Raw genomic sequence first — 6,000 nt, forward strand, 5'->3', positions numbered from 1 at the left:
TCAGTCCCATAGCAGCAGACTTGTCTAGACTGAGCAAAATTACCTGGACACAAAACAGTAAAAACTTTCAACGTTATCAACCTCATTTTGCGTCCTGTTGCTTAATATCATTATGCACATATAGTCACAAATGACTCTGTGTTCACCTCAGTGGCGTAATTTATGCTTCAGTATGATCTAAGAATAATACATTGAAAACATCAAGGATATAAAAATAGAGGAAAACATAATTCTCACTCCAATCAAAGCAACTCTGATTTTACCATTTAAAGCACTTATTGACACAAACCCAGGCCTTTTAAAGGAGATAGCAGGTTGTTAGGATCCGATTTGGATGAGAGGAGGGTCCCCTTGCATTCTAACTGACCTCAGACAAGTCTGGGAGGCTAGGGACGGCTAGATCGACCTCTCATTTCAGGTTCGATCCCTTCGAGCGAGATTGAGACACAAACAAGGTCAGATGTCCTAAGTCCACCCATTTATTAACCCCTCGGAGGAGAGAGAAACAACGATAGAAAAGGAAGGCAGGCAAGATGGAAAATTAAGCAAGAGTTCAGGATAGAAGAGCGCAAATAGTCACCACCATGGATCCGCAGCGTCTTCTGGGGTCTTTGGTGGTGGGGGATCACCAGCGGGGTCTGGGATGGTGGCGTTTTATAGGCTGCGTGCCTGAGGCAACAACTCCACGCTTGTGCAGAACTGCTTTGCACCATGCTTGCCCAGGGCGGCGGCACGTATGCCATGTCTCCGGCCCCCAGGGTCTCATGTGCTGACCATGTGCACATGCCCACAGCCAGTTATCTACGACGAGCAGGATGTTACTATGGCCTTGCTGCTGTCCTTGTGGTCGTGCGAGTGGGTGACATCTTGCATCATTTCCTGCAAGATTCTGTTAGCTTCATGTGGGCCAGCTTTGAGACACATGTTCAGCCCTTTTGTCCGTCACATAGGTTCATCATGGTTAAAAACAGGCTGTACTCTGAGCATTTGGTGGACAGAAACAATTTCTTATGAGCTACCAGTTCCTGGCTACTGGTGCACTAGTTACATATTCCCTTTGCCCATGTTCCTAACTGACTTATTTCTCACCTTCTTTATCAATCTGAAACAAAAATCAATTGATTGAACAGTCTTCCACCCCACACCCCTTTCTCTGTAACATGCAGTTTCAGTTCCGCTCTGCAGTTGTCCTATTTTTCCTGTAGTTTGACCTTGGAAGTTTTAATCTCTTGCATGCGACGTGATGCAATATGTGAGAAGCCCAGTGTTTCCTGAATTGGTCCCATTACGCTGCTCATTCCTACATGGAAACAGGAATTTTCAAACATCCAGAAAAGATGAGGTGGAGAAGGAGCGATAACATCTCTGTCTTTCAGCATAAGTGTTTTCATCTCTACAGCCACTGTCAGCTGGCAACTGGATCAAGGTTGAGAGGGCAGCTACAGAGTTTTGCATAGTTCTGCTCTAACTCTTTGCCTGAGGAAATGGTTTCATGACCTGTTATCTTATATCCACCTTAAACTCAGAATTATACTAGAAAGAAGATTTCCCCATGGTGTGCACTGACTCACAAGACCTTGATGTAGATTTGGCTCTGAAGCTATTTATAATGCTCTTTGAAGGCAGTAATGGAAACAGTTGCTTTTTACAACACTCTTTTGAGTTTTTTTTTTCCCTTTTTTTTTAATCAGGAAAGGCAGATTTCCACCACACACACACACACACACACACACACACACACACACACACACACACTTAATGCAGAACTCATAAACCAGAAAAAAATGTTCTTTCAGGAAAAAAAATATGTTGTTGAAAAGTCCAGTGAGTGGTCAGAATTATAAAGATCACTTTTATTATGAGGACTTTTCTCATCGTTCTTCACTAGGGATATTGAAATATGTCCAGACATCTCACAAAGTTTGTTTCATTCATGCTGTTCTTATCAGCAATGGCTGGCTATTAGGATTCTCTGCCATAAATATAAAGAACATAAAGGCCAGAAAGAATATAAAGGCCAGAAATAAGGAACAGATCCTTGGAAGCCTGCCTCAGCTGAATCCACTGCCCTGAGAAAGCTTGAACGTAGAAATACGTCACATTTCCTCTTGCAGGACCGTTTTCTTTCCTCTGGTCCAGTCTCATATTCTGGCTGACACTCTTGATTTTCATGTTTACGCATGCTCCTGCTCGGAGGTGAAGACGGTCTGAGGCACCTGCTAGAGAAATAAAGAAAATGACACAAGCTGAAATAAGGAGTGAGGATGTGGATGTGCATTTGTCTAAGGGGATAAGAACCCCTTGTGTTAGTGCCACAAGTATCCGTTATACCACTGTTCTTTTGCACGTGATGAAACACTGGGTTTCTTCAGCCCATCAGACTGGGCTCCAATATCAGTCACAGCATAGACTTAGGAACACAAAGTTTTACTAAGTCCTGAGTCAGTTATAATTCAGCTTCCGAAGGGAAGTGGTGTTTTCTCAAAAAAATTCCCCTTTGTTCAGCAGCCCTTTATTTTCAGACTAAGCAGCAACAGAACAGGTTGTTCTTGGCTTTCCCTCCATCTATGATATAGATGCTGGTTTTAATTCAAATGCATTTAATGATCCCATGATATGTTTGAAGAAATACAAATACTAAGGAGAAGCAGGTGGGTTTTATTCTGTAGTTAAAAGGTGTTCACCTTTTAAAGGTGAATTTGGTAGAACTTAGCTGCGTAATAAAGTGAATTTACTGGGCAGAAAATGGGTTCCTCATACAGTGAATCATTTTATGTTTCTCAACATTTTTTTTCTTTTCTGCATTGAGTTCAGCTATTCCACACTGAATATACAATTAAATATGAACCGTGCCTAGAAGAACACTAGTTCTATCACCCTAATAAGTAGTTATAATACTTTTTCAAATATACAGGAGGTAAAGGTTCAAGTTTCTACTCTCATCTACATGTGCTGTATAACAAATATATTTCCACATTGCCCCCATGAGAAATGCATCCACTTAAACAATGCTCCTTCTATTGTTTCAACTGCATAAGTGTTGTGTCAATTTGCAAAATCCAGATTCTTTACCTTCCCACCATATCGAAACTTCTTGTCAATACTTCCAGCACTCTGACTTATTAGCCTTTTATTTGTTTTATTATTAAACATTATACTGTTTCCTTGATTCTTCTGGTGCCTTCTCTCCCTCCACCACACATCATGACTGTGTCTTTTCTATGAGTTACGGTCCTGGTTTCAGCTGGGACAGAGTTAATTTCCTTCCTAGTAGCTGGCATAGTGCTGTATTTTGGATTTGGTAGGAAGAGAATGCTGATAACACAGTGATGGTTTAGTTGTTGCTAAGTACTGCTTATGCTAGGCAAGGACTTTTCAGCTTCCCATGCTCTGCCAGATGCACAAGAAACTGGGAGGGGGCACAGCCAGAAGAGTTGATCCAAACTGACTGAAGGGCTATTCCATACCATATGACGTCATGCTCATTATATAAACCGGGGGGCGGGCTTGGCCAGGGGGCAGCGATTGCTGCTCAGGAACTGTCTGGGTATCAGTTGGCAGGTGCTAAGCAAGTGTATTGTGCATCACTTGCTTTTTATATTATTGTTATTGTTATTATTACTACGACTATCGTACTTTATTTTGTTTCAATTATTAAACTGTTCTTATCTGAACCCAGGAGTTTTTCTCACTCTTACCCCTCCGATTCTCTCCCCGATCCCATCGGTGCAGGGGGAGTGAGTGAGCAGCTGCGTGGTGCTGGCTGGGGCTAAACCAAGACAACTTTAAATTAATGTTGTTCATGTCAATATGTCTTAGGCACGAAGGCAGAAAGAATTGCTATTTCACTAATAGACTGCATCTGGAATACCTGACACCATAACTCATTTACTTGCTCTCCAGCAGGTGAAAATAGAAATGTTCTAATTAATGCACAGCCTCCTACACATTTTAGTGAGTAAATTCCTATTGAGTAAACACACGTACAAGTCTGGCCTGTGTGTATCAGGTGAAAAGAGTGTATCCTGAAAGTAGAGATGGCCTCGGTGTATCTTTCCTCTGTCACAGGGTGACTGAAGAAAGAATATAAATGTGCAAAATTAATCATTCTCTCTATCTTCTTCAAGCTCTTTCAGTCAACTGGTCAACAGAGAGTTAGGGGAGGGACTGTGTGAACACACCTTGTTAACAACAAAAGGTAGTTGCTGGAGAGTTGTGGGCCGTGGGAAAATTCACCTGGGCTCCGACTGACACCACCTGAGTGCAGGGTGTCTGGCATCTGGAGGGACGTGAGGCCGACTCGCTATCTGTATTCCTCTTCTCAGTCTGTCTTATAAAAGCAGTTGTCTTACTAATCCATTTGTTGTCTGGCCATCCTTACTGAGGTCCTTAAAGAGCCCTGCCCCAGCTCTCTTCACCTCCCCCGCCACCCCATGCAGAACAGATTTGTGTACCTCACACTAAATTAGTCCCCAGTCTCCCTTTTCCAACCTGCCCAGACACCTGCACTCCTATTGAATCTGTCCTTCTTATCAAACCGTCATGAGAACAAATTCCTTCCACAAACATCAGTCTCTTCTTTCTTCAGGATCTCTGTCATATCCTTCTTGAGGATTTCTGTATAAAAGGGACTAAATCAGAGACAGGGTTGTGCTAAGAGTATCATTTAAAATTTAAAGCTGTGGCTGTAGAATTAGAGCAACTGGAAATTAAAAGATAACACTGACATGAGAAGTCAGACAGTTTAACTCTGGCAAAAGGTGTGACCTTGCAACAGATGTAAAGAATAGGAATAAAAAGAACACGTGTCCTCATTACATGGTGAAGTGCAAATTTCCAGGTAGTTTTAAAAGGTCATTGAAGACTAAAAGAAAGAATAATGCAATAACAGTGGTGTTAAATCCCTCTAAATATTAAGCAATGGTCCTCTTAAATTCCAATGGCAGCATTGTAACTTTTTTATTTCTGATGAACAGGAGTTGGTCTTTTTTGAAATCGTTATTCCCTCATAATGGAAAAAGCAGCAGGTCAAAATTAGCAACACAGAAAATTGTTACTCAAAATCTCAATATCTTGAACTTAATGGAAAGCTTTACAAAACTGCAGCACCTTTTGGATTAGAGGTTTGGGATGGAAATGGATCTGCTTTAACTTGATGGACTTATTTCCCATCAAATGCATTTACTACATACGTTGTAGAAAACTAAGTTGTTAACATGCAGGTATGTAAGTTATAAATTTGGAGGATTATCCTGAATCAGTGAAGGGATACTTTAGGAGCAACAACTCAGATTTAAAGCTGTTCCAATTATTTCCAAAACAGAGATGAAAATTTTAGAATAACGTGCTTTCTCAGATTTAAGCCTCTTGACCTAAAGACTTATTCCAACATCTGCTGAAGCCTTTGAAGAGACTGTGGGGTTTAGTGCATATTCCTGAGTTCTGGCAGTGTGTGTATTTCAGTGGGACAGTCAGGAACATTACAGGGCTTTTTCTCATTTTCTGTATGTGAAATAACACCTTTCAGCATGAAGTATACATAGCTTTTACACGTTCTTAGCAATGAGTTTTATTGAGATTGTTATTTCTGCTGTTACTTCTTGATATGGTTTGAAATCACTGGGAAAGGAGGCTTGCTGAAAACTGCCTTCATGAGTGTTATTTTGACTGCTCAAGCATCTCAGAAGATGGCCTCTCTGAGTTCAGAAGTCAACGGTACATTTACTTTCTCAGGGGTGCGAACACAGTCTGTGCAGCTGTGCCGCAGAGAAGCAGAGTACTGGCCTCCGGCTGCTGGCACAGGGAACAGGGCTCTCCTTCAGAGGGATGCAGCAGGATCCATTCTCAGCAGCTGAGAGGGCCGTGGTTTGTGCCTCTGGCCTTTCTCAAAGTTCATGTATGATACACAGAAACAGCATGCTGGTGCTGTGCAAAAGATAATTCTAGTGATCTTTTGTTGCACATTTGAAATTAGGTGGCAGGAGGAAACGTGGAATGAAA

The sequence above is a fragment of the Pelecanus crispus genome, chromosome Z, assembly GCF_030463565.1.
Source record: "Pelecanus crispus isolate bPelCri1 chromosome Z, bPelCri1.pri, whole genome shotgun sequence".
Classification (NCBI taxonomy): domain Eukaryota; kingdom Metazoa; phylum Chordata; class Aves; order Pelecaniformes; family Pelecanidae; genus Pelecanus; species Pelecanus crispus.